The sequence below is a fragment of the Canis lupus genome, chromosome 25, assembly GCF_003254725.2.
Source record: "Canis lupus dingo isolate Sandy chromosome 25, ASM325472v2, whole genome shotgun sequence".
NCBI lineage: Eukaryota > Metazoa > Chordata > Mammalia > Carnivora > Canidae > Canis > Canis lupus.
Genome location: NC_064267.1, coordinates 24922688 through 24945322, shown reverse-complemented (window position 1 = coordinate 24945322; position 22635 = coordinate 24922688). Strand labels below are relative to the sequence as shown.

At 37.1% G+C, this 22635-nt stretch overlaps 1 long non-coding RNA gene across 1 annotated transcript in view; it reads left to right on the top strand.

Moving 5' to 3' along the window:
• The first annotated feature begins 9495 nt into the window (after window positions 1–9495).
• LOC125753642 (uncharacterized) overlaps window positions 9496–22635 on the top strand; it is a 32318-nt gene continuing 19178 nt past the window's right edge. The window contains exons 1-2 of the long non-coding RNA XR_007405934.1: window positions 9496–9716; window positions 14871–14978. This is a non-coding gene — a long non-coding RNA (uncharacterized LOC125753642). The remainder of the gene's footprint in view (window positions 9717–14870; window positions 14979–22635) is intronic.

The window sequence follows — 22635 nt, the reverse complement described above, 5'->3', positions numbered from 1 at the left end:
ATTACAAGATTATCTAGTGCAATATTGAAATTAGTGAAGAGAAAGAGGAGGATAATGGGAGTAGAGGTGATAAGGAGAGGAAGAGAGTAGGAAGAGAAAAAAGAGGAGGAGAAGAAAAAGTAGGGGACGGGAGGAGGAGATTAAAGAACAAACAGGAGAGTAAAGTTCTTTTATTTGTTCTTTTGGCATACTTCCCAAGAGTCCTAGGTTCAGATGATAAATTAGCAGGTAACAGAAAGCCCTCTGCTCTAGCTCTAACTAACCTTTATATAGATTCTGAATTATTTTCCAAGGAATTGTCAAAATCTTCCATTATATTGGTTTCTAGGTCTGGATAACAAGCTTTTGTAAGCTGGAAATGACAACTGAGGATTCTAAAGTGTGTGCTACCTCTTCTATAATTACCAGTTTCTTAGGTTAGAAATACAATATTTTCATGGGCAAACATTCTTCATGGAATTTTGTACAGGCATTATTAGAACTGTAAAAATATAGAAGACACAGGGTCTACTCTATGAGATTGCAATCTATAGCAGAGTGAGAAAAGCATGAACACAAATCAATGTTCTAACTACATTGTTAGAAATGGTGTGACCTGAAAAAAAACAAATAAATTAGAAATTAGAAGGGTAAGACTGAAATAGAAAATAGGGCAATAGGCATAACTGCAACCAGTTGATAATTATCTGAAAACAAACAAATAAAAATATCTTGGAAGAATGTGTGGCTCAAGCAGAAATCTGAAAAGGTAGAGTATGATTTGGAGTAGGCATTCCACAGGGGATACATTCCTTTTATAAGGAATAAAGAATGAAGGAAAGTAATGAAAAATAGTAAATTCTATTATTTCTGTTTTATTACTCAGAAAGGAGAAGGAAAACTTATTTTTCCTCCCCTACAGTTAGTACATGCTACTCCTATCTATGTTAGTGAAGTTATTTAGATCTGTTGTATCTGTAGAGTAGAAATACTGCAAAATGGTACACTGCTCCGCATCTCCTCCCAACAAGGGTTACAAATAAGGACTTTTTTTAATTTTTCAGGAAATCCAGTTGTTAAACATTTATCAGCACACTACCGCCCACGGAAAATGATTTTCTCTGAACAACAGACAGGACGAGCATCCTCAGAAGACACTTTCAGAAATGCTGGCTTATAGATAAAATTTCTTTCCAGCTCTATCTCCTAACACCTCTTATATTTATCTTTTGCTGCAGCAGTATCTAACTTAACCCTGTTTTCCTCAACTCCTTCTGATTGTTTAAAGTCCCAGCTCAGACATGGTCTTTTTTGTGAAACCTCTGATCTTTCTATGCAGAAGTAAATAGATCCTAGTTGTCTCCACTGAAGCTTGGATGTGTCACTATCAGAATATTGTCTTAGCTATAATTCAGTAATTAATTCAACAAATCTGCATTTATTGTGTGCCAAGAATTGAATTGACGTTGGGAGTAACATTGAACTAGCAACCGTGGTCTATTCCCTGATGGGGGAGATAAAACTAAACAACCAATCAATTAATTATCATTTTGGCAAGCGCTAAGAAGAAAGGTATAATTATCTATCCATCTGCTTAATCTACAACATTGTGATTCCCTTCAATGTCAAAGGCTCTTTTCTATCATCTTCCTCTTTTTAATGTCAAATACCTCATAGAATATACACGATGGACAAATTTACCGTGAAATAGAAAGTATGTATAGGGTGAAAAAATAGAAAAGATTTGCTTGTATATTGCTTGTATTTGCTTATAAGTTCTAAAGGATCCTGAAATAAATAAGTAAATATGCACATAAAATATTATATATCATAATGATAATATGTATATTAAGATCAAAAATGAATGAGATAAAGAATTATTACCACTCAGTTTAAGTTAACTCTCAGGAGAAAGGATTATGGAAAGAAATGTCAGAGCATTTAAAGAGGTAATCATAGTAGAAATGACATAGAATTAAGACTGGATTGTGGGAATGAAAAGAAAAGGAGAAATCCAGAAAAGATCTGCCCAAAGAATGAGTTGAACATAGAGGTGGGGCAGAAAGTAAGAATAGCAATAAAGGAGACAGAGCTGCCATTGACAGCCTAGGATATCATGACTTTAGAGCGCTGGCTTCAGTCTTGGCATTGGTACAATCATGGGTTTTATTGTTGTTGCCTAGAAAGAGAGGTTTGAAGGCATTTGCACTGGAATTTGCATGAAAGACGTTCTAAGGCTGAAAAGAAAAAAATTAACTTGGGAATCATTCAAGCTGTCCCTGACCAGCAGATGGACTACCATTTATTTTACTGTATCCTATTAACAAAACGCTATATTGTCCCATGTGCATAATGATAAGAATTCCCTAGCTTTCCGAAAACAGGACAAAGTCCAAGTGCCCTGTTAGCAATCTCCCACTGAGAATAATATAAGCATTCAGAAATTTTGAGGAAACTCCCTTATTTGCTGCCAAAATATTTTTCCCCCAAAGCCATATACAGCTTCTGGAATAGTTTTATGATTTCAGCATGATGCACCTTATTGAGTTTGCCACCATAAACACGTACTTTACATGTTGGGATCTCAACCAAATTTGTCTTCTTAGGAACATTTTTTTTTTTAATTTAAAACATTAACATATTGTGAGAAGTTAGAGCACCCACATGTCTGCAAAACAGATGATTCAACAATTCTTCAGGCATTCTCACAAAAGAAATGTAGACACATAACCTTAAATAAGAGCAAATGAAGAGGCTGAAAAGTACTAGAACTCCAGACACATGCAGACATAATAATATCTTGGACTGCTCTCTCATATTTATTCACATCCATCTACAGATTGGCTTGGGGCTATTTGTTTTGAAATTCTATAACCATTAGTACTTAGAAGTTGCCCTGGGAAAGGGCTTTCCTTATTTTATATCACATTTAACCCTCCAGTACATGGAATCATGGGTATTTAAGTCAATTAGGGCCTTTCAAATTATATATTCTAATTTTGTGAATCTGTTGCCAGGGTTTTTTGATCACAGCCTATTGAAAATCTGATATGATCTCTAGATTTTTTACTTAGAAAACTGTATTTCTTTCCCATGCTGTGCAGCAGTTTAGATTTGTCAACTCCCTGAAACCTACATGGGTAATGTGACTATTGGGGTATGAAGGGCAGGGGGCCATGGACATCAGATAAACTGTCTCTGATTTGGCCCAAGCACCTTATCCACAAAGGAAGAAATGGAACCCAGGGTAGCTGTGGAACAAAGGTCACTACAGAGTAGCAAGGCCACCAATGGAAATTGAACTTTCTTGCTAACTCACAGTCTTGTATGCTTCTATCAGCTACCAGGGTCTAAAAAATCACAAACAATCAAGATTTTGGATTTTTCTTAAAGATTTTATTTATTTATTCATGAGAGACATAGAGAGGCAGAGACATAGGCAGAGGGAGAAGCAGGCTCCCTGAAGGGAGCCCAATGTAGGACTTGATCCCAGGACCCTGGCACCACACCCTGAGCTGAAGGCAGACACTCAACCACTGAGCACCCCAGTATCCAAGATTTCAGATCTTGATTGATCTGTCTACCACCCCCATCCTCAGACTGTATAGTCGTAGTCAAGAGATAGTATGGTCAGAAGTTGGAGAAGTCTTGCTTTATTCCCATTGATGACTGGTAAGGGTATTATACGACTGCACAGAGACTTTGTCTGCATCAATCTCTCTATCTGTGAAGTAAAAATGAGTATTTCTGGCCAAATCCAATCTCTTCAGAGTATGGCAAGAAGAAGTGAGATAGTATCTATAGCATATAATATCAAAAGCATTTAACTTCAGGGAAAAAAAAAACTAGAAAAATGGAGTAATAATAACTTGAATTTAGAAAGTTACAACCTAGAAATAATTGTGAAGTAACAATTCTGGTACAAATATGTTTGGTCTGATTCTAACATTCACTGGAAAAATTAGTAGGACATCATACTGGTTATTACTTAAAGTCTCAAGCTGTGTCCCCTATGTCCTCATATGAAAGCCATCTCAACTGCTGTATGAAACCTACCTTTCTCCACTGACTTTGGCTCCAGCCTTGTAATGGAGAAGTCTCTGAAGCCTACCAACTGCCTTATCAATGCTGACGGTAGTGGTTCTGCTATAGCCACACCATCTCCCCACTAAAATGGCCACCAAAGTCCCGTGCTAATGTAGCTGCCTGTAGGAGTGTTACTTGCATGATTTTTACCGATACTCAACAATACCTAACTCTAGATTTACCTCATTAAAAGAGCAGACCACACTCTGCTGAATTTGTCCCAAAGCAATCTACTTTGCATTCCTAATGTCCCACAGAGATTTTTTTATTTCTAATGTCTGGTGAGTACTTGATACCAAAGAAATGCTGATGGAAATGTGTAAGAGAACACCAAATGTGCAGTATTGTTATTATTATTTCAATGTGTTAATATAATCCTTTGACTGTGTTGCCATACTTGGTCATACTGGTGAAATAAATTCAAGAATATCATAGATTCAGGGGCACCTGGGTGGCTCAGTTGGTCATGTCTGACTCTTGATTTTGACTCAGAGTCATTTGATTGAGGCCCACATTGGGCTCTGCACTGGATGTGGAGCCTGCTTAAGATTCTCTCTTTCCCTCTGCCCCTCCCCCACCCCTAAAAATCACCTATTTCAAAATAGATATATCTAAAATAATAATTAAATGTGTCCGCTTGTGAAAATAGTTTTTCATCTCTTAAGTTTCAGTTTCTGATAAAGGTCATTGAAAAAGTTCGTTGAACACATGTAATTATTTAAATTATAAAATTGACTTCATGCTAATAAATATAGTAATAGATACTGTTTTTACTTTGTATTGTGGATCTCTTGGATCAAAAGATGTTACACTGGAAAAATACCATAGATATTTCAAACTTGAATATCAGCGTATGAGCTAAAGAAAGATAGAGGGAAGTCATTTGCAAAAGGATTTAAATACAATATATCCATTTAAGGTTTCCTTTCCTTACAAGTTGCATGATTGAGGTAAATACAGTAAATACATTCAATCCGGAGAAAGAAGGAACCAGAATTTACCACTATTCTAATTTATTTCTCCAGAGTCCTTTTTTTTTTTTTTTAAGCAAACTCAGTGCCCACTGTGGGGCTTAAACTCACAACCCCAAGATCAAGAGTGCTTAATAGCACCCCTATTACCCCTTATATTTGTAACCCCTAATACCCCTTGTATTCGTCACTCCTTTGTGACAAATACAAGCTGTACTGTGTGTTACACACTGCTGTATATGGAAAATACAGTGCTGTACAAGCAATTTATGAACCACATTTCCAAGCAATTTCCAGTCACATGGGAAATGCTGACAAAGAGGCAGTTACCCGATAACAAATGTTAGGACTGGTGTCTTCTAGGAGGAAGTGCCAACAAAGATGGAAAGATGATAGACATTGGGCAAAGGAAGAGTATATTTAAAATGGAGACAATGATACTATGCATACAGAGACCCAGAATTGAGACTGAATGATTGGAGAAGTAAAATCAGTTCAATATGGCTGAGATGCAGAATGTGAGAAGGGATGCCGGCTAGAGATGAAGCTGCAGAGAAATATCAGGCAGCAAATTAAGAAGGGTTTCAAGGTCCTCCATAAAGAAGTTTAACTTTATCTAGACAAATGGGGAAATATGGAAAGGTTAGCATGCAAGTAGTGGTATTATCAGGTTTGTGTTTTTAAATTTTCTGACCACAGCCTGAAAAATGTCTCCATTAAAAATGCAGAGAGCCAAGCTAAGGGCAAGGAGATCAGTAAGGAAGCTGTCACAGTAATTCAGAGGAGACACATTTGTGGCATATAGAAAGGCTTCCATATAGAGACAGAGAGAAGTGATCATAGGACACTTAGGAGATACAGGATGATGGGCTTCATGTCAATGGTTTGCAAAAAATAAAGTATAGACACCACATAGCTTTCCAGCTTTGGGTCCAGAGAAAGTAGAGAAAATGCAGTGGGACCTAATGTGCAAGGTTTCTACTGTGGGATTTCCAGATGGAGATGGGCAGTTAGAAGCTGGAAAAAATAGTTGCTAATGTAAATATGAATTGGAATTTAAGCAAATTTCCAAATGCTATGTCAGAGAAGGAGATATTTAGGTATAAAGAGGGCTGAACCTCTTCAGAAGTAGAAGCCTACTCGCTTGCCTCTCTCAATTTTCTCCACAATGACCAGAGACAAGTTAAGTAGATGTGGATGGTGCCCCTTCATTACGGCAAGTCGTGTTTTGGAAAAGTCGAACCCATTGAGATCTGTTTGTACCATAGTCTTAGTAAAATATTAGTAAGTTAAGAATGGGGGAAATCCATTTAGATATTTTCACCTAGGGTTTGTCTGCCAGGAAAGGGAAGAGAGAATTGCAGGAGAAATCAATTCTACTTGCCAAAGGCCCCCAATAAAACACAAGGGAGAAGTAAGAACCCACCCTTCTAATTTCAAAACTTTCTTTGTGGTTCGAGTCTTTTCTCTAACCCCACCGTGGTTCGTTCAGACCTCAGACACTTAGAATCACAGGGTCATAGAACTGAAGAAGCTCTAACCATCAGAGGCTTCCTTCAGGTATCACCACCCTTCTCCAGGAATCCTCTATGTCACATAACTGTCCAATAAGTATATTTTCCTTTTTCTCAGCTATCTGTGAGGTATTGCTTTAGGTGTCACCACTGCTCTACTAGTTGTGCTAGCTGTTTGCTGGCAGCGTACATTCTGTGGGCTGCGTGTCTAAGGTGAAATAAATGGTAATCATCTAACAAGGACTACGCATGTCCAGTGAAATAGCGATCAGCTCTCTAGTAGAAGTGTTCCACAATGACTTAATTACATACTGTACTGGGCAATAGACACCAGTTTGACAGAGGTTTCCAAAGCTGAACTTTAAGAACACCTGGAGGAACTCTAAAAACATACAAGCCCAGTCCCAATCCAAACAAATCAAATCAAAATCTCAGCAGATTAAAAGCCAGGTATTAGTTTTTCTTTTCTTTTCTATCCTTTTCTTCTCTTTTCTTTCTTTCTTTCTTTCTTTCTTTCTTTTTTTTTTTTTTTTTAAACTCAGCTTATTCTTATGTGCAGCCCAAGTCATGAGCTTCTGTTCTAAAGGATTTGGAGGGCTGACCCAGCATGCTCCCATCATAGAGTTTGAGGGATGTGGACTCTGTGTTTTCTAATAGAGGACTGAGCTATGAATCCATGTGCTTAAAGGCTTTTGAGTCTCTTCTTACACACACAGCAGCCAAAGCAAATATGTCAGATATGTGTGTGGGCAGTAAGGGTAAATGGCAAAGACTTTTATTTTATTTTATTTTAAGATTTTATTTATTTATTTGAGAGAGAGAGAAAGCTCAAGCAAGGGGAGGGGTAGGAGAGGGAGAAGATGACGCCCCCTGAGCAGGGTGCACAGGGCTTGATCCCAGGACTATGAGATCATGACCTGAGCCAAAGGCAGACCCTTAACCTACTCAGCCACCCAGGTGCCCCAAATTTTAACAGATCTAAATTCATTATTAAAAACAATGATATGAAATTTGAGAAGAAATAGAAGTATGTAGAGAGGGGGGCTGTCACCTGCTTGAACCCCTGAACTCGTGACTGACCTCTGACCTCAGAGCTGACCTGAACTCAGGAAATCCCTAGAATCTTCTGCCTATCAATCTCACCCTTTAGAAACTAACTAGCAAACTGCTGGAACAGAACACTGAAACACTTGAGGAAGATACTTGCACGGATGCATCAGAAAGTGCCTCAGCCTCATTGTAATGTTAAAATCCCTCTCTGAATATTCATCCAAAGCCCTAAGAAAAGGAGCCTGCCTGCTTTCTCGTATTTGGGGAGGTACACCTTTGGAAAGTATTCCCAGTGATCTCCTTATTTGTACAAATAAAGATGACCTTGTAAGGCAACTCCCCTTGGTGTAGTCTCTTTCTGTAACTCACCAAGGAAAAGACCCACTTTGGTCTGATAACAGTGGTTGTAGTGTTTCAGGGAGGGAGCGAGAGAGAAAGAGAAAATAAGGTGAGACAGAAATGGAAGAGAAACAAGTTGGTGCAGAGAATTAATATTCATGAGCGAGGTTTCCCTGGCTGTAGATCATTAGGTGACTCTAAAGTGATTTTGACTGAACACTGAAGCTTGTCACTTGAATGTCCTTTCCTTTACTAATCCTCCCTAAATATCAGCTGTTTCTTTTGAATGGCCATCCTAATTTCTAAGACTTTAAACACTATTTTCTCCAAATAAGTATTAAACAACTATGAGCATCCCAGAAAATATCTCCTCAAATAATACCACAGCTTTTGCAATATATAATTCCAAAGTTCACAGTACTATCTCCTATTGATCAAATACCAATTAGGTACAAGGTTTTATTTGTTGAGTTGCTATGCAAACTAGTGATGTATTATTTACTAGCCTAATATTCTAAATGAAACCGAAGGCCCAGTTTATTTCCCAAAATCATAAAGTTGTCTGAATCTAAAGCTTGTATTATTAACTATTTAACTGAACTGCCTTACACATGAGAGTTTGTTAAAAGTATAATACAAAACGACAGGATTTTTTTTCTATTTTCATAATAATAAGGATAAGAGGAAATCAAAAAAGTATTCCAGTGTGTCAGTTACTAGCATTTGGAATAAAGATAAGTGTGTGTGTACATCAATCAAAGCTAAAAAAGAGTAGTATTTCTCTAAAATGGATAATGTATTGCCCCTCAGATATGCACAAACATAAAAACAGATATAAAACCTATATTCCTACAGCTCTTATATAACTATGACACCAAAAGAAACTTCTTATAAACAAAAAAACCAAAAAAATTGCATCAACAACATTAATTTAATATTAATTGAAGTTGTATTAACGTTAAAATTAATTAAAATTGTATTAACATTAATTAAAATTTAAATTAATTGATTTAATATGGCAGATGAGATCATTTTCCTGAAGCAAAATCACCACAGCCAATATGAATATTATATTGATATTCCAAATTTTTTTCACACAGAGAATCATCATGTCATCTGGCTTTCAGATGGCATGATGATTACACTATTTGAATATCAAATCCCTTCTTTTGTTTTCTTACTAGACTTTGACAATTAAAATAACTGTTTATGCAGTAGGATCCCTGCTAAAGAAGCTTCCCAGATATCCCTGCACAAAACATCTCTTATGAAGCTGCCTTTTTTCATTTATTATATGGTGCTGCTTTACAGTTCTCTTTTCTCATTGAAAATTATCTCCTCTGAGTTTCACTTTCTTATAACTAGATTTATCATGATTTCTAAGATAAAGACACCTATACAAGCTATGTGTTTGCTTTTGGCATTCCAACATGACTTTTCCCTTTTTCTTTCAGAAGAATCCCCCACAGGTACTATACGAAGAAATGTGGTGACCAACCTCTCCCTTTGGAATCCAGAAGGAAATATTTCTCTTCAAACATTGGTAGTCAGGGCACAGGCACAAGATCCAAGTTCAGCCAATTGGACTCTCTTACTAACTACTTTTTTTTTTTTTAAGAGAGAGAAAGGGAGTGGGAGGGTCAGAGGGAGAGAGAGAATCCCAAGTAGGTTCCATGCCCAGTGCAGAGCCCAACATGAGGCTCCATCTCACAACCCTGAGATCATGACTTGAGTGGAAATCAAGAGTCAGACAATTAACTGATGGAGCCACCCACAGGTACCCCTTACCAAGTATTTTTAATTTGGGCCTAATGAGACAATGACTAATGGTGATTATGATTAATGACCCTGTCAATGATCAAGTGGTGGCAATAGTGCCCAGACACTTTGGGCTATAATTCTAGGACAGGCTGATCTTTGCATCTTTGATTCCTGCTTCTGGGCTCTATTCAATTCTCTGAACCTCTTATATCAGTCCAGAAAAATCACAATTTTGCTATTACCACAAGATTTGGTTTCTGTTCTTGTGAGCAAAATTCCTGACTAATACAGATAATAATAGGAAGAAGTTTGTGAGAAATGAAAATATGGGGAGTGAGGACTTATTATCTGGTTTAGAGACTATAGATAGGCAGTCTCCTGAATATTCATGATGGAAATCTAGCATCCCATGGGTGATAGTGGTGAAATAACTAATAAATACACCTATACCTTTCTAGGTAATTTTAATTCATCCCTGAAAATGTTGATATAGATGAAAAGCCATTATAATGTATCTTTAAATTCCATTAATTTTAATGCAATAAATTATGATTTATTTCATTCTAAACCAAGATACCCAATGGAACAATGTAAAACATAACAATTGAACAATGGAAACGTTTATGTAGTTAATAACAACAATAGAAAAAAATTGTTTATAAAATTTAGTGCAATGAAGATTTTATGTCTTCACCAAAAACAGAAGGAGACTGAAATGCAGATGGCAGTTAGTGGAGGAAAAATACAAGAAATTCTTTGGAGGGTACACTTTTTGGGAGTACCATTTTTTATTCACCAATTTTCAACCTCAGACTACACTTAACAAATAATACTATAACATAGAAACCATGTTCAGTACAAAAAATTTTTGTAGATGTGTGTATTTTAAAATACAAAAACGGTGCATGTACGAAACACACAAGTCATCCCCTTTCACTTGACTTGTGTACACAAAGAACAATTTCTAATTCAACCAAACATTATTCTGTATAACATTCTCAGACGTAAACTATTATGTAAAGTCTATTGATGAGTATCTTTGCCTGAAAACGTAATGTGGAAACATCATTTCTTATAGTATGTATCTTTAGTACATTAAGGGGAAAGATAGTTATACTAAAAAAAGAAGTCATTCACAAAAAGGTAAACTTTTCAAGAGATAGCATGACCAAATTTCATGAATAAATAGAATTTATAAGGAGGAAAATTTGTATTGCCAATGGTCTCCTAGGATGAAGTATCTTCTAGGATAAGACCTGGGAGAGTCATTATGCCCAGCTCATAGAATGCATGAAAACATGAAGAACACAAAGATTGTGTGAGAAGCGTTCATCTATTTTCACTAGACACTGTATGAAAGAGAATAGGGATCCTAAAAGAGAAAGATATGAATGTGAGTATTCAGCTCTCTCTCTCAAATCCAAATCAACTACCATTTTCCTATTCTAGGCAGAGCAGATTCAGGAGCCATGGGTTCCTGAATAGCCTCTGTTCTTTGAAGATCTGGATGGAGAAAATTAGCCAAAGGCTTAGCTCCTCTTATGCTAGAGGAAACTTTGAGACTTAAAGTTGAGAGTCCTGGAGTATAGAGTTCTTGGGACTCCTGAAGAGAGGCAGGCTCAGAGAATTTCATGGATGTATATAAAATGCACAAAAGAATATGCACAAAAAATGTTAATGTTACCTCATGGTAAAGAGTTTTCAGTTTATTTTAACTTCTTTACTTATATGTATCTGTGATGGTAATATTTTTACGATAAACTGTATTACTTGTGTGATGAAAAAAATCATGACTTTATTTCATTATGAAATAGAATTTAAAAAGTAATGCCTAGGTGACTCAGCAGTTGAGCGTCTGCCTTTGGCATGATCCCTGGTCCCGGGATCGAGATCCACATCAGGCTTCCTGCGAGGACGCTGCTTCTCCCTCTGCCTATGTCTCTGCCTCTCTCTGTGTCTCTCACGAATAAATACAAAACTAAAATGTTAAAAAAAAAAAAAGAAATAGAATTTAAACAAAAAAAAATTAACTCATTAAAAAGTTTAAAAGCCCAGATTATTGGCTCACCTCAAAGACATTTAGAAACCCAGGGACTTTCTAAAACCACTTAAAATGATTCCTTAGCCCAGGCAGCTGCAGGGCTCAAGTGGCCAGAGATTTATTCTTTTGTCAAATTGTAACATCAGCTGAATTCTCAGCCTTATCAAGTCTCATAATAATAGCCATTGCCAACACTTAGAAAGTGCTATGCTCAAGGCACTGTTTTAAGTGCTATATTTGTATTATATTTAATATTCAGAAGAATCCTTTTGAGTAAGTATTATTTCTCCTCTTTTTCACAGATTAGGAAACCAAGGCACAGAGAGCCTAAATAAATCAGCAAATATCAAATTGCTGGTAATAGCAGAGCCAGGATTAAAACAATCTGCCTGATTTCACAACCTGTATTCTTAACCATGCATAATAAATAAACAGCGTATTGGTCAAAATTAAATGAATGCTAGAGAATTGAAATGAAGATATATGGGAAGATTTGAAGTTTGTGTGTACCCCAAAACTCCAAACACCCACAAAGCTCCCTTGACTATGGAATCAGACTTTAGACCCTTGTGTTATAACGATGTTCCTCCCTTGCTTGAAAACATTGCTGCATCCTAATCTGAAGGGGTCACCCTGAAAGAAAAAGCCAGTTCTCATTATGAATCCTACTTTATCCCCACGAAATTGTGCAACTAAAGTCAGCCAAAACAAATTTCTCCTGACTTTCAGCATACCATGATTCCATTTTTGTTCCTTCTCATCTCCTCAACCTTCAGAGTGTGTTGCAGCTCTGTTTAGTTCTTTTCCCTTTTCTGTTGTGAAAGGTGAAATAAAACGGACTCAGTTATGTCAAGGCATTTTACAATGGAGCTAGGAGGCCATTAAGAGGTGCATGTCCTCAGCAGCTGGAACTGTGTAGTTTTTAAATTCACCAAACAGCAAATATTCTAAGGACTCTGCACAAACATCTGCAACTTGCTATAGTAACTGACTTTTGCTTAGTGATGGCCTTAGCAACCAATTATGCTTAGCCAAGATTAGTTTTCTGCCATAGATACCAATCAAAATTCTCTGTAAACAATGTACACAAGCATTCCCTTTTGTCTTTAAAAACCCCTGACTTTTGTTCCCTAGGGGGACATAGTTCGGTTTACTGCACAGATCTGTGCTTCCCAAATTGCAATTACGAGACCTTAAATAAATGCTTTTGTTTATTTTAGCTCAACGTTATCTATTAGGTTCACTGCCTTTAAATACCTTCTATATGCTGAATTGCAAACCCTTGTAGCCAAACCCAAACCTAATATCCTACTGATATTTCTTTTAGAATGTCCAGCAGGCAGGATGCTTGGCTGGCTCAGTCAGTTAAGCATCTGACTCTTGGTTTCTGCTCAGGTCATGATCTCAGGGTCCTGAGATTGAGCCCTGCATTGGGCTCCATGCTAAGCATGGAGTCTGTTTAAGATTCTTTCCTCTCCCTCCTCCTTTGCTCTTTGCTCTCTCTGTGTCTCTCTAAAACAAATAAAATAAGTAAAATCCTTAAAAAAAAGTGTTCAGCAAACCCAGCATGTCCAAATCTAAGTTACTGATAATCCCTACCAAACTAGATTCTCATACAGTCTCTTCTATCTCAGTAAAGGAATTCATCTCTTCATCTGCTCTGTCAAAACTCTTAAAGTCATCTTTTATTCCTTTCTTTCTACTGCATCCCACTTGTGAATCCTGTTCACTTCAATGTATTTCTAGAACCTGACCACCCACAGGGCTACCACAGTGGTCCAGACCACTGTAATCTCTTCTGAATTACTGCAATAACCTCCCAAAGGTCTCCATTGTCCTTCATTTGGCCAACCTTACCCCCTTCCCACCCCTGCTCCCAAAACATACATTAGTCTCATAAGAGCAACTAGAATGATTCTGATACAGATAAATCAAATCATATCATTCTTCTGTTCATAATCTACCCAAAGCTTCCCTTCTTTGCAGAATATAAGCTTAAGCCATTGCTAGTACCAGCCCTGCATGACCTAGTCCCCATTACCTTTCTGATTTCATGTCTTAATACTTCTTTCTCATTCTTTCTGCTTAAAGCCTACTGGCCTATTTAGCTTCCCTCTAATTTATCAGGTGTACTCCCAACCCAGGCTTTTTTCCTTGACATTCCCTCTCAGATTTATGAATAGCTAACCACCTCACATTTTCCTTTTTTTAAATCAAAATTTACATTCTATCAATGTGAGCTTTCCTGGTAGCCATCCTATTTAAAATGTCATGCATATATTCCTCACATGTTTATTTTATGCATCAGACAATATTGATACAAGCACAGTATCCCATGGTCTATGGGAAATCATCTGCTCTCCACAAGGTTTCTGAGAATTTTCCTAGTGTTAATACCTTCATGGTTACTGTGGCTCTGCCGTCCAATCCCCTGAACTATTTTCATGTTCCCTGTCCTATAGCAAACTAAGACACAAAAGGCAACATCTTTCTTTTGAATAGAACTACAACCTGCATGCCCACAGTATTTGTATATGTCATATGTAAACTTGCAGCTTTTAATATTGTCTGTTTTCTAGTCATGCTAAAGATATGAATTTTGTGTGGTTTTATTTGTTCTCTTTTCTGTTTGGAGGTTCTCTTTTCTGTTTGGATTTGGCACCTGCCAAATCTTTCTCAAGCAGAAAGAGTCTGCTTGGGATTCTTTCTCCCTCAGCCACTCCCTCCCAGTGTTCTCTAAAATAAACAAATAAATCTTTAAAAAACATATCAGAAAGGGAGACAGAACATAAAGACTCCTAACTCTGGGAAACAAACTAGGGGTGATGGAAGGGGAGGAGGGTGGGGGCTGGGGGTGAATGGGTGACGGGCACTGAGGGGGGCACTTGACGGGATGAGTATTGGGTGTTATTCTGTATGTTGGTAAACTGAACACCAATAAAAAAATAAATTTATTAAAAAAAACATATTTAGTCTTCATGCATGTGGAAAATCTTTCCATTTTTTGTGTCACCTTCGATTTGTTTCATCAATGTTTTATAGTTTCAGATTACAAATCTTCTATCTCTTTGGTTAGGTTTATTCCTAGGTATCTTATGGTGTTGTTATTTTTTTTCTTTTTTTAAGTAGGCTCCATGTCCAGCATGGAACCCAACAAAGTGCTTGAACTCACAACCCTGAGGTCAAGACCTGAACTGAGATCAACAGTTGGACCGCTTAAACAACTGAGCCACTCAGGTACCCTGGTATCTTATGGCACTTGGTGCAATTTTACATGGGATTGATTCCTTGATTTCTCTTTATGCTGCTTCATTATTGGTATACAGAAATGCAACAGATTTAAGTATGTTGATTTTGTATTGTGTGACTTTAGGAAAGTCAGTATGCTTTCCAGTATGCTCATGGTAGTATGTGGGATTTTTAATACAAGTAACGACTCTGATGACTTTTATTTTTCCAAATTCCTCAAGAGAAATTATTCATAATCATCAATTGTTAAATAAATTTTTCTAGACTGAATTCTTGGAATAGTGAAGGTAGTCTGCTTAGTATTCAGCTCCATTATCTTATGTTGCAATATATTCTAGCAATAAGATGGCCCTCTGTTGGGGTGCCCACATGGCTCAGTTGGTTAAGTATCTGCTTTTGGCTCAGGTCATGATCCCAGGGTCCTGGGATTGAGCCCCACATTGGGCTCCCTGCTCAGTGGGGAACCTATTTCTCCCTTTCCCTCTGCCACTCCCCCTGCTTGTGCTTGCTCTCTATCACTCTGTCAAATAAATAAATACAATCTTAAAAACAAAATATGACCTTCTATTGAAAAAATAATATTTATTTATTTTTCTGAGAAGGAGAGGAAGGGGCAGAGGGAGACAGAGAAAGAGAATCTCAAGTAGAATCCATGCTCAGGGCAGAGCTTGACATGGGATCTCACAACCCTGAAATCATGACCTGAGCTGAAATCAAGAGTCAGACCCTTAAACCGAGTAAGTTGCCCACGTGCCCCCAACAAAATATTTTTAAAATATACTTTCAATATCCTAGAGGAATATACAATATAGGAAATCCAGAAACAGATCAAAATAATTAACTTGGAATAATTAAAAGGATGGACTGGGAAGGTGAATAGAACTCCCTTATACTGCATATCTTGATTTTGAAGTTTAGGTTTTTATTCTATTTTAGTTAAAAAAAAAAAAAAAAAAAAAACACTTTATAATAAAATTCAAAGATCCAGAAATCAAATATTCACAAATATTCTTTGTTTTGAAACTCTTTAAAGTTAATTTTCGTATTGAATTGTCAAGAAGGCAGCTAGCTACCCATTACCTTCAGACACAGTAGCTCTATTTACTTGGCCACTGCCAACATATGACTCATTGAGTCAGCTTGTGACATGCCCACAGCATATCATAGTATTTAACCCATGACTTCAGGACACACATAAGGAAAAACACACTCTCGATACACCAGTCATTTTAGCACGGGTGCACAATTTTATACAACGAAGTTGCATTTCTTAAGTAGTGTGAATGGCAAATCCAATGGTTTATGCAAGCCTGGATCATGTTTTTGAAAGAAACAATGCTTCCATAGAAATTTGTTTCCCCCTCACTCCTAGCCTGGAAAAGCTGGCCAACTGCCAACCCAGTCATTCCAAAAGCTGGAAATGCAATTTGTGTTATTGGTATCATAATCTTACTATGTGTTCAGGTGGTTATTCCAGTGATTCACAGAGAGCATCGGGAATCACAGTAAAAACCAAGAAGGTGGATTTTGATAAAATATGATTTAATAAAATGCAAAATCACATTTTAGCGAAGTGCCTTTGGCCTCTACTTAATGTACATTTTTTATTCATCTCCCCTCCCTCCTCTTCTACTTCCCCTTCTTTTCCCCTCTCCTCTTTCATTTCTGTCAAGGCTCACAGTGTTTTCAGATTTCAGCCAAACTTTGAGAGTAAAATGTTGCATACCTTGAGAAAAACTTTTGCCATATTTCCACTTATTTCAAGGCAATTTCAGATAAGAACCTGAATTTAAGTGTGATTTATGGGTATTGTTACTCTTACCCAGAAAAAAAAATGCAAACCTAGAAGGGTTTTGACAGAGCTCATGGACTTTATAAAAAATCTAAACCCTTCTTATTTGTCGAAAAAGATAGAGGACCATGAAAAGCGTATTTCTAAATTATGGAAAGAGCCGATTTAATGGTTTTGTGAAAGTAATAATAATTCCCATAATAAAATCTGTAATCATTTATTTTTGAAATTAACCTCTTTCTTAAAATGAAACATTTGTTTTTCATATTTCTTTCTCCAAAGATTGGGCTTAGTCAAGGTCCTGGAAAGAACATAGTGGTTTACTTTAAATAAGCTTAAAATTCACTAAATAGGAGCATAAAATCTTTTAACAAAACATTCTGCATAGGAACATATTTCTAATTTCCATAAATCTAATCTACTGAAGTCTAAAATTCAGCTCAGAATGTTTCTTGGCAGGTGAGCCCAGAGAGAAAACTGAAAGCAATCAGTTTGTTTGCTTATGCCTTTGTGACTCACAGTGTGCCACCTCTGCCCTGTGTGTTGCAAAGCCCTTAGCGTTCATGTCTGAGAAATAAATACACTTGGTAATTGTAATAGTTTTTATTTGTGATGGAATGAAAGCAGGGTCATTGCATTGTGAAAGAATGTTAGCGAATCCATCTGCATACAACTTACCGTGTGTATGAAGCAAGTCAAACACAAAAACTTGATCTCCTTGCTCTAAAGAATAAATGGAATATAAATAAATGTGGAATGATTGAAAAAGCAGGTCAATACCACTTTGTAATGAATAAATAAAGGTAAATTTTTTAAAAACAACAATAACAAACAATATGGAGAAAAAGACTTCTTTCCTCAAAAATGTCCTCCAGGCAATATGGTGACAAATTTGTCCACTCAGCTCAATGAAGGGACTGCAAAACGTGAAATATTAATACCCCACTTCCTGTGTTGATCTAACATTTATTAAATTTCACATAAAGTCTGAAGTGACACAATGCCTGCGATCCTAGAGCTCTCATGGTGCAGATATGTACACAAGCCAGTGTGTAAGTACCACAACAGAGGTGTTGACAGTACAATGGGATCACAAAAGTGGAAATACATATTATGCCTAGAAATGCCACAGAATATTTCATGAAGGACGTCAATTTTACCTAAGTAGCAAATGATTACAAGGACCTCCCTGGACAGTAGCATGGGAAAACATTTGCAAAGACGTAGAAGAGAGAAAGAGCATATCATATTTTGAAGAACTAAATATTTCAGCAGAGCTACCACAGAAAACAGGGAGAAGGGCAGCCCCGGTGGCGCAGTGGTTTGGCGCCGCCTGCAGCCCAGGGAGTGATCCTGGAGACCCTGGGTCGAGTCCCACGTTGGGCTCTGCGTGGAGCCTGCTTCTCCCTCTGCCTGTGTCTCTGCCTCTCTCTCTCTCTCTCTGTGTGTCTCTATGAATAAATAAAATCTTTAAAAAAAAAAAAAAAGAAAGAAAACAGGGAGAAGACAAAAATCTGTTCATTATAGTGAAGGTGTTCAGAAGCCACTGAAAAATTACTGATTTTTGTTGTTGCTGTTAATTAAATTAATTCCTATGCATCAATGGAAATTTTTAAATGGGGGGGAACATAGAGAAGAAAATTAGACCCACTTTAAATCCTATCAGCAAATAATCATGTTACTTGACCACAAGTTCTGTGCTACAGTCCTGTTTCTAGTAGGTTTGCAGTGTTACTGACCTGAGGCAACAGGCAGCAAATGACTGTCCCCAATTCTCCTGAGATCAACTTACACATCTCCTTTCTCACCAGAATTTTATCCACTTATTTTCTACAACCAGAAATTCTTCAATCAATCTTGATTCCTTCGAGCTGACTAAATTTTCCCTGGACTTGGCACACATTTCTTTGATTTTGTGATATATTATTCTACCCTTGGCACTAATAAAGGCAGTTTTCTTTTTCATTATTAATATTTCCTATTCTTGTTTTTCTTCAAACACATTGATCAGTCGTTGAGAAGGCTTGAAGAAGTTCTGTCATAAAAGAAGCTTTGCCAAAAATCCAGAGCATGTTTTCTTGTTTTAGCTCAGAGTAAGTATATGTATGGGGCACTGCTGGGCCAGAACGTACTATTGAAAGGTGTTTGGTACAAAGGCAAATTGCTTTCTGGAGAAGTACCAATTTTCATTCCCATTAGTGACTATGAGATGCTATTTGCTGGCATGCTTACTAACACAGGGTGTTCTCTTCTGTCTTTGGAAACAGTTGAGGGACTTTAGAGAGCCAGGCAATAAAATTAGGATGGCAAGTTTTTATGATCACTGTTCACTCAGTGTAGAGGATGGATTGAGGTACAAAGGTGCGGCGCGGTGCAGTCTGGGAGGCAGAGTGCTGAGTGATAGGATCTAGGTGATTAGCCAAGGAAGTATCAGGAAGAGACAAAGAAAAAGATTTGAGAGAGAGTTAAGAAAGTACAAATACTGTAACTAAGAATATGTTGTTGTTAAAGGAGAGATGAAAAATAATTTTGAAAATTACTGCTATTTACAAAACATTCTACACACATTCACTCATATAAATCTCACAACAAATTCATAAAGTAAGTTTTATTCCTGTGATTTTCAGATTTGTAAGATAGGTTAAGGCACCCATTGAGAAAGCTGGATTGTAAGAATTCTACCCACGTCTGTCTCACACCCCAGGGCCCATCGCCCCCACATCATGCTGTATTACACTAGTTTCTGAAGAAATGTCTGCTTTTCTAATTTGAGCATCTTGGTACTAAAGACATTTCTAGGTCCCAGATGGAACTGGTTCCTGATCAGAGTACTCTGCCAGCAAACCAAAACCTAGATCATTCTCACTCCTATAAATAATTCCCTTGACCAGCACATGCTCCATCCAGGCAATCCCGGAAAGCCAAGACAACACTTACTTTCTCATTCCTTCATCATTCTAAATAAGATCAGATATGCAATCCCAGCCAGTCAGCTTAAGAAACATATTTCTTCCTTATTTCCTGCTTGCGTTTTTTCTATAACAGCTTGCAATGGGGCACCTGGGTGGCTCAGTCCCTTAAGTGTCAAGCTGAGGTCATGATCTCGGGGTCCTGGGATAGAGCCCTGGGTTGGACCCCCTGCTCAGTGGGCAGTCTGCCTCTCCCACACCCTCTCCCCCACCAACCGCCTCCCTAACCCACTGGTGCACGCACTGTCTCACAAACAAATAAATAATAAAGTAATTTAAAATTTTTAAAAATATAACAGGTTGTAGCCCCTTTTCCTTACTTTGTAGTTCTCTATATTCTTGAGAGTAGAGACTGCCCACGTTGTGAAGTGTGAAATAATATTTGTTTAGGTCAACTAAATTGCTCTCTTTGATTATTTTAACACTGATGATGGTTCCATTAACCAGATTGAGAAAAAGAATATAAAGAGCCAATATATAGAAAGAAAGATAATAAATAGCCATGCATTGAGTATGAAGTGCCACTAGGACTTACAATTACAAAATTAGTAGAAATAGGGAAATGTGAATTTGGATTTTTTTTTTGAGATTTTATTTATTTATTTGAGAGAGAGAGAGAGCAAGACTGGGGGGTGAGGGGCAGATGGAGAGGGAGAAGCAGACTCCCTGAACTATGGAGCCCAACTGAATAGGGAGCCCAATTCAGGGCTGGATCCCAGGACCCCAGATGCTTAACCAACTGAGTCACCCAGGGGCTTCTGGATTTAGAATTGAAATGGGATAGCTGAGGGGTACCTAGCTGTCTCAAGCAATGGAGCATGTAACCCTTGATCTTGGGGTTGTAAGTGCCAGCCAATGAGGACTGGGTGTAGAAATTACTTTTTTAAAAAATCTTAAAAATAAAATAAAAAATAAAAGGGAGAGTTTATTTATTTATTTATTTATTTATTTATTTATTTATTTATTTATAGATTATTTATTTTAAAGAGAGAGCATAAGAGCACGGTGGGAGGAGCGGGGAGAGGGTGTGGGGGTTGGTTGCTGGCACAGAGAGAGAGGGAGAGAGAAAATCTTCAGCAGTCTCCACACTCAGCACAGAGCCCCATGCAGGACTTAATCTCACAACCCTGAGATCATGACCTGAGCTGAAATCAAGAGTCAGATGCTTAACCAACTGAGCCACCCAGGCTCCCTGAGTCATACATTTAAAATTTTGGTAATCGGGATCCCTGGGTGGCGCAGCGGTTTGGCGCCTGCCTTTGGCCTGGGGCGTGATCTTGGAGATCCAGGATCGAGTCCCATGTCGGGCTCCCGGTGCATGGAGCCTGCTTCTCCCTCTGCCTGTGTCTCTGCCTCTCTCTCTCTCTCTCTCTGTGACTATCATAAATAAATTAAAAAAAAATTAAATAAAATAAAATTTTGGTAATCATTAAGATATCTTAATGGTCCCCCAATAAGTTTAAGTCATAAAGTAAGGCAACCCTTGTTTGCAAATTTAACATCAAATATAGTACAGGAATATAAGAATATAGTGTACAACTATTAGCATGGTTTTTCTCCCTCAAAGAAGGAAACCAACTCAAAAAAGATTATATCAAATCTGCACTCTATGCCAAGACAACACTGTCCAGGATAGAAAAAAGGAGAAAAGAATCAGAGGCAAAAGGCAGAGAACAGTACATTATAAAGGACAGATGTCTGTAATATGTAAACTGAGTAATGATTCTCGAAGAAGTGAGATTTTAAAACATGTCTGGACACTGCTATGTTTAGAAGAAAAAGAAAGAAATATAGGCTCTGGTTAAACATGACATGCCAGAATTTGGCCGTTTTGTCTTCTCCAGTCAAAAACAATGTTTTGATTAATTAAATTCACTCACAGATTTTGGCAAAAAGGTGATAACTGATAAAACAATGAGTATTAGAGATTTTTACATGTTCTTAAATGAGTCTGTGATACCCATCTGGACAGTGACAATATAGTAACTTTTCCTACCCAAAATCTGTAGCTTCTTGTTTTCTCGGATCAGGATAATCCTAATTAATAGGTTATAGAGTTTACAGGTTGTGATTTATGATATAATTTCACTTTTGTCTCAATCTTGCTGCATTCTTTTATGATATTTTATCATGCTTAAGTACATTAACTCAAATATGGCTTAAAGTACACAGAAAATACGCAAATCAAATATTATTTTGTTTTGAGTTAGCAACATTTTTATTTCAATTTTCTATGTAAATACTAGTTTGTTAATATATATTGTAAAATAGTTTTCAGGTATAGAATTAGCGATTCATCACTTACAGATATCATCTAGTGCTCACCACAACTCTCAAGTGGAAGAGAAATAACACTAGTGGCTAAAGTTCATGAATTGTTTTCATGCCTTTGAAAATGGCATGAAAATAGCAGAGCTAAGTTAACAAAATCTTAGTAGACAGAGTGCAGTAATTTAAAAATTACAATATCTTGGAAAAGAATTAATTAAAAAACAACCTAACAGTTTCTTGTCAAATATTTTCCTAATTTTTGTTTTTTGAAATTTTTGCAAAATCTCTTCACTTCATATGTTCAAGTCTTTGTTTTTGTTATTTTTATGTAAAGAATTCTTTTCAATAATAAAATTAAAAATCACATCTGCACTCATCTAACTTTCAGCACATGTTCAATGTAACTTTCTATCAGCAACCCATTACAGACTACACAACTCCACTGTGGCTTTGGATTCCTAGAGCTGAATTTACAGATTTACTATGCAATCATCATGGTATTAGCCATTGTCTGGCTCTTCTCTTCTTATATTTACAAGACATTTATTTTTCTGATCTTTTTGCATTGGGCAAGATATTCAGTATTATGTCAAATAGAAGTAGTGATGACAAG